Source organism: Tachypleus tridentatus, chromosome 1, assembly GCF_004210375.1.
Source record: "Tachypleus tridentatus isolate NWPU-2018 chromosome 1, ASM421037v1, whole genome shotgun sequence".
Taxonomy (NCBI): Eukaryota; Metazoa; Arthropoda; class Merostomata; order Xiphosura; family Limulidae; genus Tachypleus; species Tachypleus tridentatus.
In genome coordinates this window covers 164,950,275-164,976,560 of record NC_134825.1, presented here as the reverse complement: position 1 = coordinate 164,976,560, position 26,286 = coordinate 164,950,275, and the positions used below count along the sequence as shown (strand labels likewise).

General features: G+C 34.0%; 2 long non-coding RNA genes across 2 annotated transcripts in view; one reads left to right on the top strand and one right to left on the bottom strand.

Moving 5' to 3' along the window:
* LOC143229694 (uncharacterized) overlaps positions 1-26,286 on the bottom strand; it is a 108,832-nt gene that overhangs the window by 68,001 nt on the left and 14,545 nt on the right. The window lies entirely within an intron of this gene.
* LOC143229690 (uncharacterized) lies at positions 11,671-15,779 on the top strand. Its single transcript, XR_013016000.1, has 2 exons — positions 11,671-15,084; positions 15,304-15,779. It is a non-coding gene; the product is annotated as an uncharacterized LOC143229690 (long non-coding RNA).

Sequence of the window (26,286 nt, the reverse complement as noted above, 5' to 3'; positions counted from 1 at the left end):
AAGTGTTTTATTAGACGCACGTGTTACTTTCTCAACGTAGTTTGCTTGAATAATCGGAAACGTTGCTTAATAAACATAGAATAAGAAAATCAAATATATATTGCAAATTCAATTTGTTAAGTAATACTTATTTTGAAAAATTTATTGGATAATTTACTATCAAAGTGAAATTGTTTTCGCATGGTGTTTCTCGTATTTTAGACGAATAGAGGATAAAATACCATGTTCTAATTCTCCTTAATATATTCTATAGACTTACAAACTCAAAGATTAAATTAACAGATCAATCATAGGATCACCTGAAGTTTTCATGGTTTAACACTTGTGTCAAAATTCAGAATTTTGTAAACATTATCTGATGTTCACATACTTTATTATAATTCTTTGTGAGTTAGGAATTTTCTCTTATCACCCCGTACAACGTATCTGATATTAAGTGGGTGTTCTGCTTTAGTAAGATCTGTTTGGATGCCTTGTCTGAACATCAAACGTTTCAGTCCCCAAGAAAAGTCTCTTGCTGGTACAGCGGTAAGTCTGCGGGTTTCTAACCCTAAAATCAGGGGTTCAATTTCTCTCGGTGGACTCAGCTGATAGCCTGATATGGCTTTGTTATAAGAAAAACGTACACACCCTAAGAAAAGCTATTGTCATTGGAGTGATTTTTTTTTATATATACAAATCGGATTTTGTTCACAAATATATATGCAAAAACGGCTCGTTTGGGTTGAGAAAATATTTTACGTAGAAGAGCGAACAACGTTTCGACCTTCTTCGGTCATCGTCAGGTTCACAAAGAAAAAGGTAACTGACCAGAACCTGACCACATATTTGGAAGGGGTTGTGTAACTAAGTGTCGGAATGTAGAGGGCGGTGTTAGATGTTTGAATATATAATTTTATTTATTATATTTAATATAGGTATAAAGGTGTTCCTTTATATTGGTTTATTTTGGGTTTAAGTTGTTGTATAAGTAAGGCTTCTTTAATTTTGCGTTTGTTTATGTTTGTTTCTTTATTTAGTATTTGAGTGTTTTCTGTGGTTATGTTGTGTTTATTTGACTTGCAGTGTTCGAAAACGTGTGAAGGTGACTTTTTATGTTCTTTGAATCTGGTTTCCATTTTGCTACTTGTTTCTCCAATATAGAAGTCGTGGCAGTTATCACATTGTATTTTATAAATAATGTTGGTGTGGTGTTTGTCAGTGTAGTTTTTACATAGTGTAGACTTCAGTTTTGTGTCTGGTTTTTGAATAAATTTGGTATTAACTGGAATGTCATATTTTGTTACTAGTTTTTGCCAAATGTTTGTTATTTGTCTGCTGATGTCAGGAATATATGGTATACAGCAGTATATGGTTTCGTGATATTTTGTTCGTGAGATATATTTACTTTAGTTGGTTGATTTTGCTTTCTGTCTAGGTGTGTGCGTATAATGTTTTCTACGGTTTGTGGAGGAAACTTATTGATGTTGATGAAGTATTGTTTTATTTTGTCTAATTCATCGTTAATTTTATCTGGTGAGCATAGTTTTATGGCTGTGTTTATTTGGTTTCTTAGTATGTTGAGTTTTTTGTTTTGTTTCATGTGCTAAGTCCCAAGGAATGTATAGTCCAGTATGGGTTATTTTTCGGTGGATTTCTGTTTTAAATTGTGTGTCGGTTCTTGTAATTTTGAGGTTAAGAAATGACATTTGATTGCTTTCTTACTGTTCACATGTGAAGTTAATATTGGGATGTATAGAGTTAATGTGATTGAAAAAATTAAGTATGTGTTCTGTAGATTTGAATCCCGCAACCGTGTCATCTACATATCTGTACCAGTATAGTGGTGAATGTAACGCTGTGTTAATTGCTTGTGTTTCAACTTGTGTCATAAAATATTGGCTGGAACTGGTGATACTGGGATGCCCATGCTTAAGCCATTTGTTTGTATATAGTTGTGGTTGTTGAACATGAAGTTTGTCTTTATCGTGGTGAATTCTATGAGGGTTGCTAATTGGTTACTGGGAATGTCTATAGTTGGGTTAGGGTCTCGGATATAAAGTTCTAAGGCTATCTTGCAGGCTTCAGTGGTTGGAACTTCTGTAAAGAGGGATATAACATCGAAACTGGCCATTAAGGCTTTATGATTAAGTTGATTTAGATTAGACATAAAATTAAAAGAGTCTTTGATGAATGAGCGGGCTGATATTACATATTTGGAGAATGCCCATGCTATGTATTTACCAAGATTGTAATTAAACGATTCATATGTGGACATTATTGGTCGTAATGGACAATCTGGTTTATGAGGTTTGGGGATGCCGTATATTTGTGGTGTGCGTGAGTCCGTTTTACGTAGGTAGGAATTAAGTGTTTGTGAAATTGTGTTGGCTTTTTTCATTTGTAGTAGTAATTTGTTCAGTTGCGTCTCGTGTGTCTTTGTTGGATTTGTGTGTATTGGTTTAAATTTGTTCGTGTTTGATGGGATGTATTCATTCGTGTTCATTATGACTATAGCGTTACCTTTATCTGCTTTTAGAATTTTTATGTTTTTGTCTTGTTTTAGATTTTTAATGGAATTAATGTCTCTTTTTGTAAGATTGTTTTTTAGCTTTCTGTTTTGTGAAATTATGTTGATGGTTTTGTGAGAAAATTCTTTGAAAAAATCGTTTAAGATGTTGTTTTTAGGTGTTTCTGGAAATTTCTTTTGTTTTACAAAAACAAAAACAAGAAAACAACCAAAAACAACCAACAGAAAGAAGACAATTTAATTTTATTGACATCCAACAACCAAACTTCCCAGATAAAATTAAAATAAACCATTATAAAGGAACGCCTTTATACCTATATTAAATATAATAAATAAAATTATATATTCAAACATCTAACACCGCCCTCTACATTCCGACACTCAGTTACAAAACCCCTTCCAAACATGTGGTCAGCTTCCGATCAGTTACCTCTTTCTTTTTTTGTGAGCCTGACGATGACCGAAGAAGGTCGAAACGTTGTTCGCTCTTCTACGTAAAATATTTTCTCAACCCAAACGAGCCGTTTTTGCATATATATTTGTTTACATATGTTCTTGGATAGATAGGATGATAACTGTTTATACTTGGCTTCAAAGGATCTACAGCAATTTTTTTTGCAATGGATCGTTGAGGAGAGGTTTTATAAATCCATGGAATGACAAGGTCATCCATCCGTTGGAAGGAAGGTCCACAGTGTTGAGAAAGTAAATTTTTCCTACAGTGAATAAACCAATGAATTCCAAAATAAATGCGTGCTGCAGATACTCTGTGTTTGTGCTTTTGAACTGTTTGTAAGCGAATCAACATTGGTATTTAATTTTGTAAAAATAATTGTTTTCTGTTTATCTGTGAAAGGTATTATAGGTAAGGTCATATAGGACAGTTTCAAACGGTGGGGTATTAGAATCCTATCGGAGGCGTAAAATTAATAATAAAAATAGAGAGAATTATGACAAACAAAAGCTCAGTTATAAATCATAAAACACCCACTGACTCCAACAACACTGATCTTTAGACATCAAATACTAAGATTATTTTACGAACCGTTAGAAATTTCTCAAAGTAAAACAAAATGATGTAATTTCATGCATGTCGCGTGTACATACAAACGAGTTTGTTGTAATTAAAAGCACTTATCTCTAGCAACTGTTCATACTCCCAAGTGAAATGAACTAATGTGTTCATCCCTAAATTTCTTCAAAAAGACAAGAACTGGAAAGGAAAGAGAGTGGATTATACTTGCGACGAATATTTACAAACGTATATGCACTTGTTCGAAACGCCTCCCTAACAGATGTTTATATTCAGAATTAGATAATGTTTTCGTTAACAGAGCACTAAATAATATTTCACGCTTCGCGTTTCTCCCTTCCTAACAACAAAGCTGGTAGTGTGATTTTCTGTTGAAATAGTTTGTTTGTTTGTTTGTTTGTTTGGGAATTTCGCACAAAGCTACTCGAGGGCTATCTGTGCTAGCCGTCCCTAATTTAGCAGTGTAAGACTAGAGGGAAGGCAACCAGTCATCACCACCCACCGCCAACTCTTGGGCTACTCTTTTACCAACGAATAGTGGGATTGACTGTTACATTATAACGCCCCTACGGCTGAAAGGGCGAGCATGTTTGGCGCGAAGGTGATGCGAACCCGCCACCCTCAGATTACGAGTCGAACGCCTTAACGCACTTGGCCGTGTCGGGCCTACCAGAAAGAAACACTACGAAATGTTACCGAAGCGCCTACCAGATAGAAACACTACGAAATGTTACCGAAGCGCCTACCAGATAGAAACACTACGAAATGTTACCGAAGCGCCTACCAGATAGAAACACTACGAAATGTTACCGAAGCGCCTACCAGATAGAAACATTACGAAATGTTACCGAAGCGCCTACCAGATAGAAACATTACGAAATGTTACCGAAGCGCCTACCAGATAGAAACACTACGAAATGTTACCGAAGCGCCTACCAGATAGAAACACTACGAAATGTTACCGAAGCGCCTACCAGATAGAAACACTACGAAATGTTACCGAAGCGCCTACCAGATAGAAACACTACGAAATGTTACCGAAGCGCCTACCAGATAGAAACACTACGAAATGTTACCGAAGCGCCTACCAGATAGAAACGCTACGAAATGTTACCGAAGCGCCTACCAGATAGAAACGCTACGAAATGTTACCGAAGCGCCTACCAGATAGAAACACTACGAAATGTTACCGAAGCACTCTTATTGACAATCAAATTTCATGACTATTGCAAGAAATTGTTACTAATTAATATAAGTTTACTTGAAGATCTCTCCCTGAATTTGAGTAAAAATATCTTATCAAATTGTAAACTTAGGCCTAAAAGTATTTGAATTAAGGGAAAAGAATATTAGATCTGATATAAAACATGAATAGCTGTTTGTGTTTTCTAGTGCTATCGTTGTCTAACCCTTGTAGACGTAGTGTATGTCAGTAATATTTGATGTCGTGCTTATTTGGAAACAACAACAACAGCTTCTAGTGTAATAACTCTTCTTGTTGCATGTTATGTTGAAAAATAAAGATAGCTTGTTCGTCAGTGTATTTAAAATACACTCTTTATTATAATCGTGTTTATAGGAAGGTTCATGTTCAAAATACGCCCTTCAGTATACCCATACGTACGGGAAGGTCCATGTCTGAAGTATACTTTTTAATATACCTGTACTTGTAGGAAGGTTTATATTCAAAATAACGTCTTTAATATAACCATACCTGTTGAAAGGTCCATGTATAAAATGCGTTATTCTATATGCATTGGAATTTACTTTCATTATATAGAATTTCATTTATTTATTTTTCTTGTAGACAAAACCACATTTAGCAACTTTAATAAAGTAGGTAACCGCACATATAAAAACGTATATTCCGCGACACCGAGTGTAACATAAGTTTCTATATAAAACTAATGTAACATAGTCTAATGTTCTAAAACAATCGTTTCATTTTTTCTGCCTAAGTAGGATTTCAACATGATGGAGTATATAGGTTATACAAACTTGTAGGCCACGTGACGTAGTAATCGGTTCTACTTTCATTGCATCGTATACTAAATTTGCAATAGGACAGGATCACTTGCTCTCACGTCTTAATAAATATTGGATGTTTAGGAATATAAGCTTTATATCTAGATAAACCAGAAACAGATATTCGATGTCCAATGTAAAAATTATTTTTATCGTATAAAACTCCACAAGGAAAACAAGCGATGGGTAATATTTCTTCTCTATATTTTTCCTTTTCCTCTTTTTTATCAGCACATATTTATTTTTTAAACATATGTGTTTCGAATGCAAGTTGAAAAATATATTACATTTCAAAATATATCGTTGATGAATGTCTGCAAATTAAATTAACTTTGGCTCTGAAATTTATTCCATAAAAATGTTGCCACATGAAACTATTAGCATTTGTACGACAAAAGATTTGTAATGTTTTTTACTAACGCGGCAAACGAAAATTTGGGTTGAATCGATAAAACTTTTTTTAAAGTTGAGAATTATCAGACAGCAGCTTGCAGTTTTGAGCAATTCCTTACGTTTAATATATTCGGGTGATTTTGGTTGGAGGCGACAATGAAAGAAAACCTTTTTAATAACGAAAGGAACACTTTCTCTGAAACAGACTTCCTAGAATCTATTTAATAATCTCAGATTGTAGCAACAAAATAATATTGCGTCGTTTGCAATTTTAATCAAGTATTTATGTCTAAGTAGTTGATGTAGTCATATTATTTTTCACATGAGTTCTCGTCTTAAACATAGACAAAACTGTAATTTACACTCCAATGAGAATATATATATACATATTAATTTTTGACGCAATATTTTATTTACTTATTTCGCAAAAGTGGAGTTACTTGAAAGAATATCTGTATGAAAAAAACAATTTTTAAGGTCCTGAAATAGTCCATTAATTTGAATTAATTTAGAAAAAAAAATTGTCATATACTTAAGGTTTCGCTCCAATATCAATTATTTGTTTTGTGTTTGAACTTAATCACAAAGCTACACGACGGACTATCTGTGCTCTGCTTATCACGAGTATAGAAACCCGATTTATAGCGTTGTAGATCCGCAGACATACTGCAGTGTCACTAGAGGGCAGAGTTAGTTAATTCAAAAATTAGTGTTTGACTGTTTTTGTAAGCTTAACACAGGTGTGCTTTTAGCCTATTGGAGATAAACACATATAGTAAAAGAAACTAGCCAGCTATCTAAATAACGCTGTTTTGATTACGATAATGATCACCTGAAAGCAACAAACGGTGAATCTTCAATATACTTAAGTGGTGAATAACTTGTCAAAACGTATCCCCCACATGTCTCTAAATAGTCTACTGAGCTTTTATATCATACACATCAAAACGGCATTTGATCTAATACTATAACATATCAACTGGAAACATCTAAGAAAATACAGATGTATTCTTGGTACCAGAAGTATTGTTATGAAAAATGCGCCTTTGTGAATTATATGAACGGAAATACATCTTATTAAGTATCTTCAATACAGCTTACGTCATTAGAATGATTCAGTTTTGGTGCATTAAACATATGACTATAGTGTTAGTTTGTTTTGAATCTCACACAGATTCGTCCCTAATTTAGCAGTGTAAGACTAGAGGCAAGGCGGCTTGTTATTAACAACTAGTATCAACCCTTGTGCTACTCTTTGGTTCCCCGCTAGTACAGCGGTAAGTCTACGGATTTACAACGCTAAAATCAAGGGTTCGATTCCCCTCGGTTGGCTCAGCAGATAGCCTGATGTGGCTTTGCTATAAGAAACACACACACACACGCTACTCTTTTTCGAATGAATAGTCCGATTGACTGTCACATTATAACTCTCCCAAGGCTGATGGGGTGAGCAAGTTTGGTTGATGGGGATACGAACCCGCTACCCTTAGGTTGCAAGTCGAACCTTGGCAATGCCGGGCCCTTTAGACGAGTAGATATATATATAAATACGTGTGTGTTCACTCACAATCTTGGGGGGTTTCTTTTGTCCTGTCTTATACTTAGAATGGCCCTTATCCACAATAAATGCATTTTTCAGTGTCTACAACGGTTTATATTCACTATTTCTTGTTTTACCTAGAAATTACATTTCATATAAAAAGGTTTATATCCACTATATTTTTTTAAACTACAAATTACATTTTATATATAAAGGTTTATATCCATTATATTTTTTGTTTTAACTACATATTACATTTCATATAAATAAGGGTTACTTCGAAACATTTTATGTTGTCAATCAATTCAACATAATTGATGAAAACAACATTTAAACTTAATATGGTTGTTTTACCCCACCTTCCCTTACTTTATATTATAAACATTTTTCAGTCTCACCATGTTGTTACAGTCCATGTAACTATGATAGATCATGAACTAGCTGATGTTTTTGATTATTCATAACAGCTCTGCATCGTAGTTTTCATCGCAATAGCTTTATCATAATTTTGGAATTTCAAAGCATACCATTCCTCCCTGAGGCTTTCTATAATCCATCTAGTATACGACATCAATGGTTCTCAGCACCTGCCTCAACAGTCCGATCGTTCAAAATTCCAGAATTAGTGCGACAATCGATTTGATCAGTATGCTCTCTGTATGAAATATCACGAACACCCATTTTATTCTGTGGCTGCTTGAAGTATGCAACAGGGAGTGGATATGTCGGGAGAAAAGCCTGTGTTAGCCTGGGCACGTGAAAAAAACTTTCCATGTTAACAATTGTAATCGTGAATTCTGATATGTTACAAGTCATTGCATTTACTTGGTAATACCAAAGCTTGGGTACAACTTATTGCAGGGCTCTCTCTGAATGTTCCTCATGATAAAATGTATTACTTTGCTTTTCAAAGTCATTAAGTTCAAGGAATATGGTCATGTTGGAAATAATAGAATTCTGACATGTACATCTTTCTTTTTTTATTGTAAGGATATTTGGCATTATTGTTTGTTTGTTTTTTTTGAATTTCGAACAAAGCTACTCGAGGGCTATCTGTGCTAGCCGTCCCTAATTTAGCAGTGTAAGACTAGAGGGAAGGCAGCTAGTCATCACCACCCACCGCCAACTCTTGGGCTACTCTTTTACCAACGAATAGTGGGATTGACCGTCACATTATAATGCCCCCACGGCTGAAAGGGCGAGCATGGTTGGCGCGACATGGATGCGAACCCGCGACCCTCAGATTACGAGTCGCACGCCTTAACACGCTTGGCCATGCCGGGCCATTTATTTGGCATCAAGAAGTGATTATTTTCAGTGGATCACACTATCTACGTAATGCTAGTTAATTTCAAACATAGTTCTGATATAGACATTAAAATCTTTTTTTGATAAAACGCATGTAAATCTCTGCATATTAGTGCGTCAAAAAGAAAATAAATAACACTATAATTATTAAAACATGGGTGAGACGTAATCTGTTATATTATGAAAAACATTATATTAAAGAAGTGGTAATATGAAAACTTATGTTTTCTACCAATAAGAGAACTATTTGTTCATCCAGATTTTTATGATTTACATATCGCTTACAAATAGCTTTAAGTTAACATAATTTAATTCGAATTTTTAATATCGTTAGAAGAAAAAGCCGAATTATCCGATGGTGGTGAGGTTTAAAGCATTAGGAAAGGATTCCTCTGTTACCTAATTACTTCAAAAATGTAGGTATTAAATAAAAAAAAACCCATAGAAACACGTCTGTCACACAACAGTCATAACAGTTAACAACGATTCATATGATGATCAGCTGAAGAAGGACCTCATATACGGACAGTGTCATATCTCTTCATACCAGTTGATTTCAATAGTTACCAAAACAGTTGGTACGAAGTAAGCTCTTCAGTATCTACGTTATGACTTAAATTCATAAATTTGAAAATTAAAAAAAAATTCATGTGCATTTATATTTATATTTTATATAAAACAATTTATATTAAATTAATTTATAAAGTCTACCTTTTACTAAATCTTTGGTAATCACAGTTCAAGTATTTATTTCAAACTGAATTCAAACTACAAAAGAAATAAATTGCTTTTGACAATGGTTATACAACAATGTTAATCAACAAATTGATGTTTTAAAAAAATGTAGACTATAACATAATAATACAGCGATTGGCTTCCTAAAGGCTCCAATTGTATGGTGTACAAAGCGCTGAGATTCTTCATGCTACAGTCATGTAGAGTTCATCTACTTTTGGCGGGTAATTCTTCTTTCACCCTGTACTTAAGCCTTTTAAAGAAGCGTCAGATGGTTGTTAAAGTGTTAACTTTAATAAGAAGTGATGATAAAATCGTTTACACTAGAATTATGATGTTTTTAGCTTACGTAATATAAAGAAGTTGACTTTTCTATTCCCTTACGACCTTCACTTTACCGTATTTAGTGTATTATACAAAAGAATTGAATGTAATATACCAAACCATTTCTGTTGTACACTGAGAGAAAATTAATAATGAGATATATAATCACAGATAATAAACATAGAAATGTTAATCAACAATGTCCATCTTATTATGGACGACTTTCGCTTATTTTCATTCAGTGACAAAGGTTTGTACTGGTGCGGAGAAAGAAACCAGTTTCTCTTGATATAATCGGGGCCGGTGCAACTCACTGGTTAGTGTGTTGGACTGTAATGCTAGGTTCAGCGTTTCGTTCCCAGTTACCGTTGAGACAAATTCGCGATCCGAAGTTTAGGGCCGTAGGTGCGTTATAACGGTGGCGTTTGTTTGTGTTAAGTAAAAAACACAAAGATATATCTGTGCTCTACCCTCCACGATTATAGAAAACCCGGTTTCTCACGTTCTACGTCCGCAGACACACCGCTGAACCACTGTGGGGCCAAGAATGGCGTGTTCACATCCCGTTATTTGTTCAGAGTAGTCTACGTTTTCGGTGGGTGGTGTTCACTATCTGTCTCCACTTTAACTTATCACCGAAAAATTAGGGTCAGCTGGCGCAGTTAAAGCTCTGAAAGCTTTGCCAAAAATTCTATAAAGAACAACAACCTTCCAAAAATTATTAATATTGATTGGAATTTGAAATTTAATACACGTGTAATAAATGTCAACCGATTACGTTTAAGGCATTGAGATAACTGAACAAGTCCTTAGAGTTTGTGCGTAATAACCTACTTGAAATAAAATAGTTGATCATTACAACTATGGCACCAAGAGTTATAGTTACGATTCGCAAAATATTGTAATTAAAAACAAAACAAAAAGGCTGATAATTTGTATAGCAATCAAAATATAAACAGTTCTTTTCTGCATAAAAAAATACAATATATTTAAAAATGAAAGTTTTTTTGTGTTTTTCTAATATATTTGTTTGTTTCGAATTTTGTGCAAAGCTAGTCGAGTGCTACTGCGCTAGCCTTCCCTAATTTAGCAGTGTAAAACTAGAGGGAATGAAGCTAGTCGTCACCACCCACCGCCAACTCTTGGGCTACTATTTTACTAACGAATAGTGGGATCGAACGTCACATTATAATGCCCCCACGGCTGAAAGGGCGAGCATTTTGGTGCGATCGGGATTCGAACCCGCGCCCCTCGGATTACGAGTCGAACGCCTTAACACACTTGGCGATGCCGGGCCTTGTTTTGTTTTAATAAGTTGAACCCCCAGTATACTCAGCGTCACAATATGCTAGCATTGTCCCCAGTATACTCAGCGTCACAATATGCTAGCGTTGTTAACGACTTATAAAGTATCAGCGACTGACGTTCCTATTTTTAGACATGATACCACTATTCTACATTTAATATAAAAATGAATAACTATACATTGGGATGAAATATAACAATTAGTAAAGTGAAAAGTTATAAAATGCAAAATAAATAAGTGGAAAACAAGGTTCAAAGTAACATTTAAAATACAAAACGAACACAGAGACTCAAGCTCAAGAAGTTGTCGTTGTTTTGAATTAAGCCCAAAGCCACACAATGGGCTATCTGTGCTTTGCCCACCACGGGTATCGAAACCCGGATTTTAGCGTTGTAAGTCTGCGGACATACCGCTGAGCCACTCAGGGGCTGTTCAAGAAGACACAGAAAACAAAATATTACGAAAATATGGCCTCCGTTGTTATTACATTATTTTAATGTTGAGGAAACCATTCTCTCCATACTTATGTGTTGTAACCAGGTCTGGAAGGAGATTTTCTGTCAGCTTCGAACATCCTGTCTCGTAACTTGATTTGCACGCGCTTCCGTTGTGTTGCCTTCCTGTTTGCGGTTGTTTTGCTAAGTTGCTCTGTGTAACTAACGAGAGATTTGAGTTGTGGAGTCTTTGTGAAAACACTAACACTTTCATTTAATCGCCCACAGTGAATATATAATCGTAAACATATTTTAGAAGTTCGTCTAAAATGTTTAAAATGCGTCTTCTTGAGAAGAGAAAAATTGTTCACCATTTTTCTGGTTTTATATTCTTTTTAATGTGATTTGTAACATGAGTTACTATTGTTTGTTATAGTCCTAGAACTTGAGACCGGATTGGCACCTCTCAACAATAACGTGTATAGAGGAAGGAACAGTTTAACTTGGGAGCTTATCCGTTAAGTGTGAACGAGAAAGTTACTATTATCTTTGTAATATTGTTACTTATCCGTTAAGTGTGAACGAGAAAGTCACTATTATCTTTGTAATATTGTTACTTATCCGTTAAGTGTGAACGAGAAAGTTACTATTATCTTTGTAATATTGTTACTTATCCGTTAAGTGTGAACGAGAAAGTTACTATTATCTTTGTAATATTGTTACTTATCCGTTAAGTGTGAACGAGAAAGTCACTATTATCTTTGTAATATTGTTACTTATCCGTTAAGTGTGAACGAGAAAGTCACTATTATCTTGTAATATTGTTACTTATCCGTTAAGTGTGAACGAAAAAGCAACTGTTTATCTTTGTAATATTGTTACTTATCCGTTAAGTGTGAACGAGAAAGTCACTATTATCTTTGTAATATTGTTACTTATCCGTTAAGTGTGAACGAGAAAGTCACTCTTATCTTTGTAATATTGTTACTTATCCGTTAAGTGTGAACGAGAAAGTTACTATTATCTTTGTAATATTGTTACTTATCCGTTAAGTGTGAACGAGAAAGTTACTATTATCTTTGTAATATTGTTACTTATCCGTTAAGTGTGAACGAGAAAGTTACTATTATCTTTGTAATATTGTTACTTATCCGTTAAGTGTGAACGAGAAAGTCACTATTATCTTTGTAATATTGTTACTTATCCGTTAAGTGTGAACGAGAAAGCAACTGTTTATCTTTGTAATATTGTTACTTATCCGTTAAGTGTGAACGAGAAAGTTACTATTATCTTTGTAATATTGTTACTTATCCGTTAAGTGTGAACGAGAAAGTCACTATTATCTTTGTAATATTGTTACTTATCCGTTAAGTATGAACGAGAAAGCAACTGTTTATCTTTGTAATATTGTTACTTATCCGTTAAGTGTGAACGAGAAAGTTACTATTATATTTGTAATATTGTTATTTATCCGTTAAGTGTGAACGAGAAAGTTACTATTATCTTTGTAATATTGTTACTTATCCGTTAAGTGTGAACGAGAAAGTTACTATTAACTTTGTAATATTGTTACTTATCCGTTAAGTGTGAACGAGAAAGTTACTATTATCTTTGTAATATTGTTACTTATCCGTTAAGTGTGAACGAGAAAGTTACTATTATCTTTGTAATATTGTTACTTATCCGTTAAGTGTGAACGAGAAATTACTATTATCTTTGTAATATTGTTACTTATCCGTTAAGTGTGAACGAGAAAGTTACTATTATCTTTGTAATATTGTTACTTATCCGTTAAGTGTGAACGAGAAAGTTACTATTATCTTTGTAATATTGTTACTTATCCGTTAAGTGTGAACGAGAAAGTTACTATTATATTTGTAATATTGTTACTTATCCGTTAAGTGTGAACGAGAAAGTCACTATTATCTTTGTAATATTGTTACTTATCCGTTAAGTGTGAACGAGAAAATTACTATTATATTTGTAATATTGTTACTTATCCGTTAAGTGTGAACGAGAAAGTTACTATTATCTTTGTAATATTGTTACTTATCCGTTAAGTGTGAACGAGAAAGTCACTATTATCTTTGTAATATTGTTACTTATCCGTTAAGTGTGAAGGTGAAAGCCACTATTATCTTTGTAATATTGTTACTTATCCGTTAAGTGTGAATGAGAAAGTTACTATTATCTTTGTAATATTGTTACTTATCCGTTAAGTGTGAACGAGAAAGTTACTATTATCTTTGTAATATTGTTACTTATCCGTTAAGTGTGAACGAGAAAGTCACTATTATCTTTGTAATATTGTTACTTATCCGTTAAGTGTGAACGAGAAAGTTACTATTATCTTTGTAATATTGTTACTTATCCGTTAAGTGTGAACGAGAAAGCAACTGTTTATCTTTGTAATATTGTTATTTATCCGTTAAGTGTGAACGAGAAAGTTACTATTATATTTGTAATATTGTTATTTATCCGTTAAGTGTGAACGGGAAAGTTGCTATTATCTTTGTAATATTGTTACTTATCCGTTAAGTGTGAATGAGAAAGTTACTATTATCTTTGTAATATTGTTACTTATCCGTTAAGTGTGAACGAGAAAGTTACTATAAAAATAGAAACACGTATCAGACACCATTATCGATTAATTACTTCTCGATTATGTATGTCTAGACCATCTTTTATTTACGTTTAAAAGAAGCCAATTACATGAATATATATATATATGTATATATTTGTGAGTATTCATGAGTGCTATACAAGCGTGTTAATCTATTTTAACACATAAAATGTGGGTCTGTCTAATTCAAAATAGAAACCCTAAAAAAACTTAAGCTTTCAATCTAAGAACTATTCCTGATAGTGTGCGCCCTTTACATTTCTCTTACTCAAATAGCACTATGTAACAAAATGTTTATTTTTCCTTGTTCCTGGACAGAAAGTGTTATTTTCCAATTACTTATACCTAAAATAAATAAAAACAACCTGGTTTTCTCTTCAAACTTTGTTTTTGTGACCTGGATAATGAAAATTTCAAATTTACCCATTTTCCAAAACATTCCAAGTAGATTCAGTACTGAGTAGCTGATAGAGTATTTCCTCAAACTTACAAAAATTTTCTAGAATATTGTAGAACTTACGAGAATTTTCAAGAATCTTTTAGAATTTTCTAGAACTTTCCATAGTAATATATATATACAGGGGCTCACCACTTCAGTTTACTTCCAGCTGTCTAAGTGAACACATAGACCTATCTGATTTTACCAGATGGCATCAAGAAGCTACAAGCATTCTCCAGACGCTTTATGCTTCTTATGTGGCCAATTTATCAAGATAAAAGCGAAAATGTACGGTGTGACAGCATCTGCTAAAATGTGTGAAGCCTACAAGGCGTATTTCGGTATGTCTGTTGGGGATCAAGATAAACCCTGGGCACCTCATTTTACCTGCGAACACTGCAAAAAACTGTAAAAGGTAAGACGGACAATTTTTGCTCGCTTGAATAATAAGATTTTATCATACAAATTTTAGACCTTTAAAATTTTAAATATCTTTTAATTTATTTTTTAATTTCCAGTAGTATAGAAAAAAAAATATCACATATAAAATATTTTACATGAACCTCTTACACATTAGTTGTGGACGAAATAAATTTATTCTTCATAATAACAATTTTATTTTGCTCTTTTGCAGGATGGTACAGAGGGGAAAAGAGAGCCATGAAGTTCGCTATTCCAAGAATTTGGCGTGAACCCATTGACCTCTCAAACAATAGCTACTTCTGCATGGTGGACCCTTCCAAACGTCGGACTAACAAGAATGCATCTACTATCATGTATCCGGACTTTCCATCGTCCATTGCCTCAGTGCCACACTGCTCTGAGCTCCCTGTATTCACTCCGCCAGAGAGAAAGCAGCCATCCTCAGAAGAGAAGGTAGACGTTAAAGATCCAGATTACAATTTCAGAGGTGCAGCTGGTGAGAGTAACTCATACTAAAACAACGTGAGAGACCTCAATGACTTGATCAGAGATCTTGGTCTTACAAAGTCGAATGCCGATACAATATTTGTGGGCTGATACGTGAAACGTGATACGAAAAAACTACTCACTTCTAAACATTTTTGTTCGTTTTTGTATAACTTTTGTATAAATATATGTAAATCTTGATTTATATGTTGTTTTATTCAGACCTTATGTAAATGTAAATGTGCAAATTTGCCCGTTTTTACGCATAGATAGATTAATTTCTAACTTTCATTATCGAGGTCACAGAAGGAAGGTTTGAAGGGAATAATGGCTATTTTCTCTACTTTCACAACACAAGCAATTAAGAAATAACACATACTATCCAGGAACAAAATTTGTGTTACATAGTGTAGTTTATACAGAATAGCAGCTTTTCTCAGATTATCTTATACTTCGGTTATTACGAAAGGTTGTCTTGAAGAGGATTTTTCAAAGGCCAACCCAGATGAGACATTACTAATATTAACGTGTTCAATGAAATAACTTTGGAGATACAGGCGAGTTTACCTCCAAATTGGCCACGTATTCAAAACTCGGTGCCTGATATGGTGTGAAAATGTTGTTTCTTATAGAATGAAAATTAAAGCTTTTATGAAAGTGGTATGGCTAAGAATTCTAACAAACTGTCATCATCTGAGCAAATGGTCACCCAGTTAAGAGCAGAGTGGCTATAAGAGTGGACTTCTAACAACTTCTGAAATAAAGAGTTGTGTGGCCCAACTTTTTGCTAAACAGTGGTGGATATCTTTAACTCAGTATATATCATTGCACAATAAGGCTAAAATGCTATAAACAGCATAAAACAGAATGGAGGAATTCTTGTCAGTGGTATAGAACATAATGAAAATATAGTTGTATGGAAACTCATTAGGAAAAGTTTCCAGTGGTAACACCATATTGCGAACTAAATCTTGCATTGGTAGTAATAGTACTTGTCAACACCAAGAATTAGTCACTGTGATGTGGTCAAGGTATGCAATAAAGATCTGTTTCACTGTTTTCAGAGTTGTTGTGAAACATCAGTGCTGTCACCTTACGTCATTGTTGAAGAGTTCCCAAATTTAAAAACAAAATAATGATCAAATTTATTTTTTCTTCGTAGAGTTCATGTGAAAATTGATTGTCCTACCTACTGTTAGATTAATTTATATTTCATTTATTTATGTTAGTGTTTTTACAGTTAAGATAAAATATTAAATTTCTCCATACAGTTTGATACTAAACACATAATTTATTTTGTTTTCTTTTTGCTAAAGTATAAAAAACCAAATTTTGAGTTTAGATCGACACGTTATACCTTGCTACAATTAAATATAACCCTAGTTAATATTAATTTCTCTACCTTACACCTTCTGGTCAGGATATTACTGTAAAAAGGAATGGTCATTCTGGCAAATATACCTTATTTTAAGGAAATGATGTTTTCGTGATTTATGTATACATTAACACTTTCTTTTCGTATTCCAGTCTACAGCTTCCAGTAGCTTAGCGGTAAGTTTTAAGATTAACAACGTTAAAGATCGGGTTTTAAATACTTGTGCTGTAAGCTGCTCAGTTAACATATCGGATAGTTTTACAGTTAATAACAAAGCAAACGATATACAACCTATATGAATGTCGCAGACTCAAAGGATAAGATGCAATGAGTCGGTTGAAAGTAGGTCAACACATGTACAGAATGATTGTGTTTCTTATGAACTGGATGTGAAGAATTAAACTGAAAATATTTTATTTGTTTTTAATTAATATAAAAGTAAAAGAATTATCTTTCACATCGAGACTTTTATTTAAATATGCGGTTTGTGTGCGTCATATTGAAGTTGCTAATAATTTGCGTTGGTTAACAAACCTTGATTTATGAGTGAACAGAAGATCTTTAATCCTTTACTCATCTCATAAACAGATTAGATCAATGATCATTATAGATTATAAACAGATTAGATCATGGGTATTATAGGTTATTAACAGATTAGACCAGTGGATGTTATAAGTTATAAAAGAGACCGGCATTCAACTCGTAATCTGAGGGTCGCGGGCTCGAATTCCCGTCACACCAATCATGCTCGTCTTTTCATCCGTGGTGGCGTTATTATGTGACGGTAAATCCCACTATTCGTTGGTAAGTGGTGATGACTAGCTGCCTTCCCTCTAGTTTTACACTGCAAAATTAGAGACGGCTATCACATATAGCCCTCGTGTAGCTTTGGGCAAAAATTCAAAACAAATAAACAAACAAGTTATAAAAGTGGGATATGAAAGACGAAAGGTCAAAAGAAAAGTGTGTGCATATACTTATATTGAAGATGTTTGGAAATCATATCGATGCGTTAAATCAATTAAACACAAAAATTCGATACTCTATGAACCGATCACGTTTGAAATGTTTATCATTGTTCTTACACACTCTGAGATGCAGAAGTCCGTTTAGAATACAATAATAAGAACTGAATAACAAGAAAGTTGTATTTTTAAACGTATTTGTAAGATACAATTACTTTCGTCTGATACTTTAGCATGGCCAAGCGCGTAAGGCGTGCGACTCGTAATCCGAGGGTCGCGGGTTCGCGCCCGCGTCGCGCTAAACATGCTCGCCCTCCTAGCTGTGGGGGTGTATAATGTGACGGTCAATCCCACTATTCGTTGGTAAAAGAGTAGCCCAAGAGTTGGCGGTGGGTGGTGATGACTAGCTGCCTTCCCTCTAGTCTTACACTGCTAAATTAGGGACGGCTAGCACAGATAGCCCTCGAGTAGCTTTGTGCGAAATTCCAAAAACAAACTGATACTTTAATACATTACGCATTTTTATGATTTTTTTCAAAGGTTAACCAAAATTATAAACGTTTCAACGTAGGCAAACGTATATCGGAAACAAGTGACCAATAAAATTGTGAAAAATTGACGTTAGACGTGAAGAAAATAGTTTAACCTTGGCTACATTCGATAAACTATGTAATAAAATCACGCAAAAGCATAACTTACACTTTTGTGCAGTTTCGATAGACAAAAATAAAATCACACATTTAGCTAAGTGGTAAAATGTGTTGCAACTTTCCCAACTCCTATATTTTATGAAGCAAAATTTATAATATATAATAAAGTAAGCTTAATGTTGAATATAGTTGAAAAGTAAATATATATATTACGTAAGTTACTTTGACTAAGAACAGACGGGTCCTACTTTTAGTGAAAGTGCTTGTTGATTGTACCAACATTTAGGTGAGCTCTTCAGTTTCAACCGTGCACTAAGTAGACACAAAATGTGGCCCACCCAGTTTGGTATACGCTCCAAAATTAAACCTTGAATAAGTCAGTAACATATGCCCCCAAGTGGCTCAGCGGTATGTCTGTGGACTTACAACGCTAAAAACCGGGTTTTGATACCCGTGGTAGGCAGAGCACAGATAGCCCATTGTGTTGCTTTGTGCTTAATTCAAAACAACAACAACATCAGTAAATGATATAGTCAAAAATATTGTAGGTTCCAGTGTCTGTAGGGCTTACAAAGGTCGATATCATTATACATATATTAACATTACAAATGTATTAGGTGATGTTTTTCCTATATATGTAATTACTACTCACACGGTAACGTTACACCTAAAACGTCTTATTTTGGGGGAAACATGTAGTATGTTTCACCAAACATAAATCACTTCTACATGCTTATATATCATTGTTTCCCAACTTACTATTATATTAGCATAATATGTTTCCTTACTTAAGTACCTAATAGTGCAGTTACAGTAAAGTGTTACATTTAATATATAAAATGTTAGAAACTACTTAAGACCTTATCAGTAAATTTCTTTATGTAATATAGAGCGCAAAAAACTCACCTACGAACACGACGCATGAGCAAAACTAATGTGTGAATTATTAAACAAAAATCATAAAAAATATGAGAATATATTTGTGCTTTCGTAAGCACAATTTGTGATGAAATACCATTACATCTGTTCTGTTAGAGTTATTATCTCATCAAACTAATACTGTAACTTAAATACACATTTATATTGAGGGAATTACATTTATATTTGTAATCCATTTGTATAAACTACTAATGCACGTTTTACCTCACTCGAGCTCTATTCTTTAACAAACTCAATTAACGATGTTTTTTGTGGGTGTTTTTTTTAGTAAACATGAAACACTAGGTTTGAAAATACGGATTGATCATCCGACGTGCACGTGAATCGGAGAAAATATGAGGTGGAAGAAAAGAACAGAACTAAAATATTTTATGAAGATATAAGAGGAAGGAAACAAAAAAAAATGTCACTTAACTTATTGAAGAGAAATCGAAAACATTCTCTTAAGACTAGTTTCCGTTATATGAAACCAATAAACCATAAGTATAGAAGTTAAGAAAAAGATTAATTCTCTTTAATGTGCTTGTGTGATTAATACATCGTGAACTAGCAATAAATACAAGATATTTGAAGCTGCCGGAATGTGACATTATTTTGTGCCGATAAGGATTGTGTTGAACATAAAAATAGATGTAAATCATAACACCATCTTGTATCCGTTGGGATCATATTGAACAAATAAAAATATAAATTGAAAATACATGGCTCTACCATTTCTTTCTATGTTAAGCGTAACATCGTGATATTTTTTTCGTCAGAAACCCACGAAAGCTTACTAACACCAGTTAATAGTTTACACTAAAGGGTTAACGTCGTGTTTTGCGCAAATAAAACATGTAAAATAAGACAGATATATTCACAAAGTTCAGTTTTTTGGTGTGAAATTTCAACTTATTTTGAGATACAAGTAGCATAAATATATTTTAATATAAAATGATTTATCGTAAAAATAATAGAACTGTCGACTGTAAGAGATAAAGAATAAGTTTTATCTTAATTTTGTAAGCAAGTCTTGATTATTAATTCATATTTTGTAAGGCCCGGCATGGCCAGGTGGCTAAGGCACTCGAATCGTTACTCGAGGGTCGCGGGTTTGAATCCCCAAAACATCAAACATGCTCGTCCTTTCAGCTGACGGTCAATGCCACTATTCGTTAGTAAAAGAGTAGCCCAAGAGTTGGCTGTGGGTGGTGATGACTTGTTGCCTTCCCTCTAGTCTTACACTGCTAAATTAGGGATGACTAGCGCAGATAGCCTTCATGTGGTTTTACGTAAAATTCAAAAACATAACAAATAAACAAATACAAATTTTAAGAGAAACTTATTAGCTTGCGAAAGTGAAATAACAATGACCGTCATAATTCCTAGTTGTTCAGTTGGAAAGCCCAAATTTCAGGGTGAAATAATATGAACCATATCTTTAAGGTAGTTCATATCAAGTTAGTGCATAGGCGGTCGTAAACGTCAAATATGATTTTATTATTAGTAAGTTATGACAAAAGTATGGGGCATAGAACCAATACTTCATCATTTCTTCTTGAAATAAGGCGAAACGGTGAAAGTTAAGTCGTAGTTTGTGTCACGCAAGATAAGTTTGTTTGCGTCACGGCACCTGAGGAGGACTTTTCAAAGACAAGCCTGAGTGGTCAAGTACAAGCACTTGGCGTGTAAATATCTCGTGGATGCGTGCCGAAAGACATTTCGCCTTTGTGTTGGGACACGCCTGGACCAATACATTTTAGTAAAAGCTTTACGCGAAAGTTTAACTGGAATTTTATTGTGAACTTTGGTCAACTTTTATGTTGAGTCAACGGAAATCATTAAAGACAGACTCTAAGAACATCAATAGGAAAGCGTTAACTGAAGGTAACTGTTTAAACATAATAAAATTAAAATGAATTCAACTTTAAGAACTCTGAAAACAATTTAATTTGTTTCGTGTGCAAAATCTTCGAGGAAACATAAATAAAGTAAGATACTTTTATACTTTTACACTGAGATCAACAGACATACCAATATAGGATAAATTCAATTTAAAATCATTGTTTTTCATACATATATGCATTTTCTTCGATTTTTTATAATCTTTAAATGGTACTGATAATCTCGTATGGGAAAGGCCTGGCAAGGCCAGGTGGTTAAGGCACTCGTCTGGTAATCCGAGGGTCGCGGGTTCGAATCCCCATCACACCAAACATGTTCGTCCTTTCCGTCGTAGGGGCGTTATAATGTTACGGTCAATCCCACTGTTCGCTGGTAAAAGAGCATCCCAAGAGTTTGGGGTTGGTGGTGATGACTAGCTGCCTTCCCTCTAGTCTTACACTACTAAATTAGAAACGGCTAACGCAGAAATTCAAAACAAGCCAAACCAATCGTGTGGGAAAAACTAAGGTTAAAAAGGTTTGGAGTTACCTTACACCCATCTTCTACATCAGCATCTATAAAAGACATTCTATACTTATCCATTAAACAAAAACAACATCTTATTCAACATATATTTCAGCAGACTTTCTGTTTTATATCAAAAAAGTCATTTTAATATTTTGTTGACAGAATTATTGAGGATATATATAGATGGTCTGTAATACAGCAGAAAGAATAAAGTCTAACCTTGAGCTACAGGGATACAACGTTTTTCTGTAACTGGTATCATATGTGTCATATCTTCTGGAGTAACTAAGGAACAACTCAGCCAATACCACAGGTGCTACAGAATAGTGGTTATGTTGTTTGTTTCAACAATTAATACATATGTTGTTTTATAAAAGAAAACGCGTTCCTTAAGGTTAAATAATACATCTGGACTATTGGTAAAAGCAATTACATTGTCTTACAGTTTCAAAGAATATTTCATACTTGGCTTCAAAACAAATATCACGCCTGACATCTTGTACCATATATGTTCTTTTGCTGTTCCAACCACACATCTGTGATATATCTACAACGATACAGGTTGTTTCAAAGTTGAGAAAATGCAAAGTTTCTGTCCTTAATGTGATTATTATTTTTTCTTTGAGCATCTGCGGTTTTTAGAAACATCAATATTTTTGAAGCTTTAATAAATTTTGGTGAAATTAATAATTGTTTGGAAATTTCTCATAAATTTAAATGAAGTACAGATTTCAATACATTAGTTCCTAGAACACTTCTGATGGATACAATATGTTCTCGTTTTTCTGTTTGTTTTGAATTTTCTCGCATAGCTACACGATGGCTATCTGCGCTAGTCGTCGCTAATTAAGCAGTGTAAGACTAGAGGGAAGGCAGCTAGTCATTACCACCCACCGCCAACACTTGGGCTACTCTTTTACTAACAACAAATGGGATTGATAGTTACATTATAACGTCTCTACGGCTGAAAGGACGCCCATGTTTGGTGTAACGGGGATTCGAACCAGCGGCCCTCAGATTATGAGTGGAGCGCCCTAACCATCTGGTCATGTCGGACTGTTTTATTTATTTGTTTTCTAGCAAAGAAAACTTGTCAACAGTAAGTTCTCCTTGTCATTTATCTAATTGAATATTGAGATATTAATTTTACATTTTGAATTTTATATCTAAAAGCGAATAAATTTTGTCTTGATGTAATTTATAAATAACGTTCACCGTTAACTTACTTTATTCGAATGAATTGTTGTTGTTTTGAGTTAAACACAAAGCTACACAATGGGCTGTCTGTGCACTGCCCACCACGGGTATCGAAACACGGTTTTTAGCGGGACTTTATTCGAATAAGTCATATTGTGTCTGCAACATATTTTTACGTAAGCTTTGACACTTATATTGCTTATTTTAAACATGTGCTTGCTAGAAGAAATTAACATATAAAAATTTTTAAAAATATCTATTTCGCCAGTTTGGTATTTAGAGGTAAAAACTAGGCACGTCATTGTTTATTAAAATCTATCGTATTTGACTGTTTACGATTTCTTAAAATTTTCGGCTTTATTAAAGTTTCAGGACTCAGTAACAAAACAAATATTTGAGTGGAATAGTACGAAGAACAAACTATCCATTCTTCGTGTAATATAAATGAGTTTTTCCAAAAGTTGAAAACCGAAGATCCATTTCACTTCAACATGATGTTATGTTATACATTATGTACGTTCAACAAAATATTACGCATATATGTGAATTAAATGTATTTAGTGCATAACTTCATAAATAGCGCAGCCTTAAATAAAATATCAAGCTGCCGAAAGTTTGAACCGACTAAGAGAGAATGACCATATTCAATATTGAGAAAAACAAGCCCTCAACATGAAAATATAGTTTGGTTTTAAGCCTAATTTGAGTTAACAGGACTGTTTAAAATGAAGGTCTATGAAGAACCACCCGAGAATATCACTGAATTTAGTTAGTATATTTGTAAGACTTATAATTGTTGAATACTTTTCTATTCTAGGGCTATCTGCGCTAGTCGTCCCTAGTTTAACTGAGTAAAACTAGAGGGAAGACAGCTAGTCATCACCACCCACCGGCTACTCTTTTACCAACGAATAGTGGGATTTACCATCACATCATAACGCCTCCACGACTCAAAGGGCGAGCATGTTTGGTGTGACTGGGTTTTGAACCCGCGATCCTCGGATTACGAATCAAGTGCCTTAACCACCTGGCCATGCCGGGCCATTTCGACACAGGAAACGTTCGTTCAAAACACAGAGACATTTTTTTGTTAGTCTGAACGTGTTTATTTACTATTGTGTTAGAAATTATTAAGTCATACAATTGACCACAAAATGAACGAAGAAAATATAAATTAGATTATATGACTCAATTTCACTTGATAGCCATACGTTACGAAATTTTTCATTTTTCAGAAAAGTTCAGTTTTAAGTTTTTTATTTGAAACTAATGATTAATAAATTTCTAAGCATTCAAGAGTATTCATTGTACGTTTTTTGCAAACATCTTATGAATAATAAAATACTTTAATGATTTACATAGAAAAGTCAACGAATAACTTTTATGAATTTTTAAAATGTACAAGTTCGGATTACGTTGATGGTTATAACTTCTACGATCTCTTTGCTTCATAATTCCAAATTAACTGCCAGCTAAAACGTTAAGAGAAATTAAACTTCAGTTTTGGCTATTATTGTTTATCAACTTCAATTGTTCATAACAACTCGGTCAATTACAAGCGTTGCTAACTTCATAATGACAGTGTTGCACACAGAACCTGCACATAAATTACCTGTGTGTCGCTGGAAGAAGATTTTTCTTGTTACTCCGGATATTCTTCTGTAATGAGGTTCTAGCGACATCTTCATATTTAACATTGCAGAAAGTAAAACATTAGATATAGGCACGTTTTACTGAGAATAAGTACTGTATTGTTGGTGTATTTATTGAATTTCGCACAAAGCTACACGAGGGCTATCTGCGCTAGCCGTCCCTAATTTAGCGGTGTAAGACTAGAGGGAAAGCAGCTAGTCATCACCACCCACCGCCAACACTTAGGCTACTCTTTTACCAACGAATAGTGGGATTGACCGTTACATTATAACGGCTGAAAGAGCGAGCATGTTTGGTGTGAGGGGGTTTCCAACCCGCGGCCCTCGAATTACGAGTCGAGTGCCTTAACCACCCGGCCATGCCACAGCCTATTATTAATGAAACAATTAACGTGTTTCAAAGAAACGAACACTCTGTAGTTAATAATGTTTATTGAAAGAATGTAAAAAACACTCTAAAAACATGAACCCAAAAAACACAAAGGGTGTAAACTGCTACTACGTCTTCAATTTTAACACAATATTAAAAATACGTAAAAATAAAAACATGAACCAATAAAAGGATGCAAAGTGCTATTACGTCCCGATTTTACTCCAATATTAAAGGTACGTAAAACCCTAAAAATAAAAACGAGCCAAAGAAACACAAAGGTATTGTAACAGATTTACAATGCTCTAATTATTTTAATGTTAGTTTCATTTAACTATATATATATATATATGTGTGTGTGTGTGTGTGTGTGTGTATATACATAGAAATGTGTATTGCGGAAGTTCCATCTCTAAATTTGTGTAAGATTCTTGTATGTAAGAATCAACAATGTATGACTACCAGTATTACTGTCCACTAAACTATCGAGAATGTCTCTTAAAATGTCTATAACTCAACTCGTCAGTAGAATATACTGCATCTCAGAACAGCTGGCATGGGTATTAACACTTTTATTATTAGAGCAGAGAGTAACGTTTCGACCTTCCTAAACCACCTTCAGGTTGCTTATGAAGGTCGAAACGTTGATATCTTCTTTAATAATAAAAGTATTAATACCTACATCAGCCGTTCTAAGATAAAGTTTCATTTCAAGTGAGTTTCTTGTCAAGAAGAACAATAGAATATTGTTTGTTCGCTACGTTCAGTATCCTACAACCCTCGAAATCTATCAGAAGGCTACAGAATTTGACCAGGAACGTTTATAAATTTCGAACCTTTTGAACATTCAACTTCAGAGAATAAACTTCGTACGTTAGTATTACTACAATAATATTAGATATCTACCTTCTCTGAAAAGTAAGCTTATAAATAGCGTTAGGCCAAACCAAATGGAACTAGCTAGCAAATGAAGTGTATATTTGTATCAACATAAAATTAATTCGCTCGACGTGGACCTGCACCGTCTATAAAATATTCAGCTCCAGACCAGATATAAGACTGAATATTTTTTTGAGACTTGTTAACATTTCTGTAAATAAATAGTCATTTATAATACGGGTTATTATAAACTGTATTGTTTCTTTTGTATAGTAAGATATATTTATGGT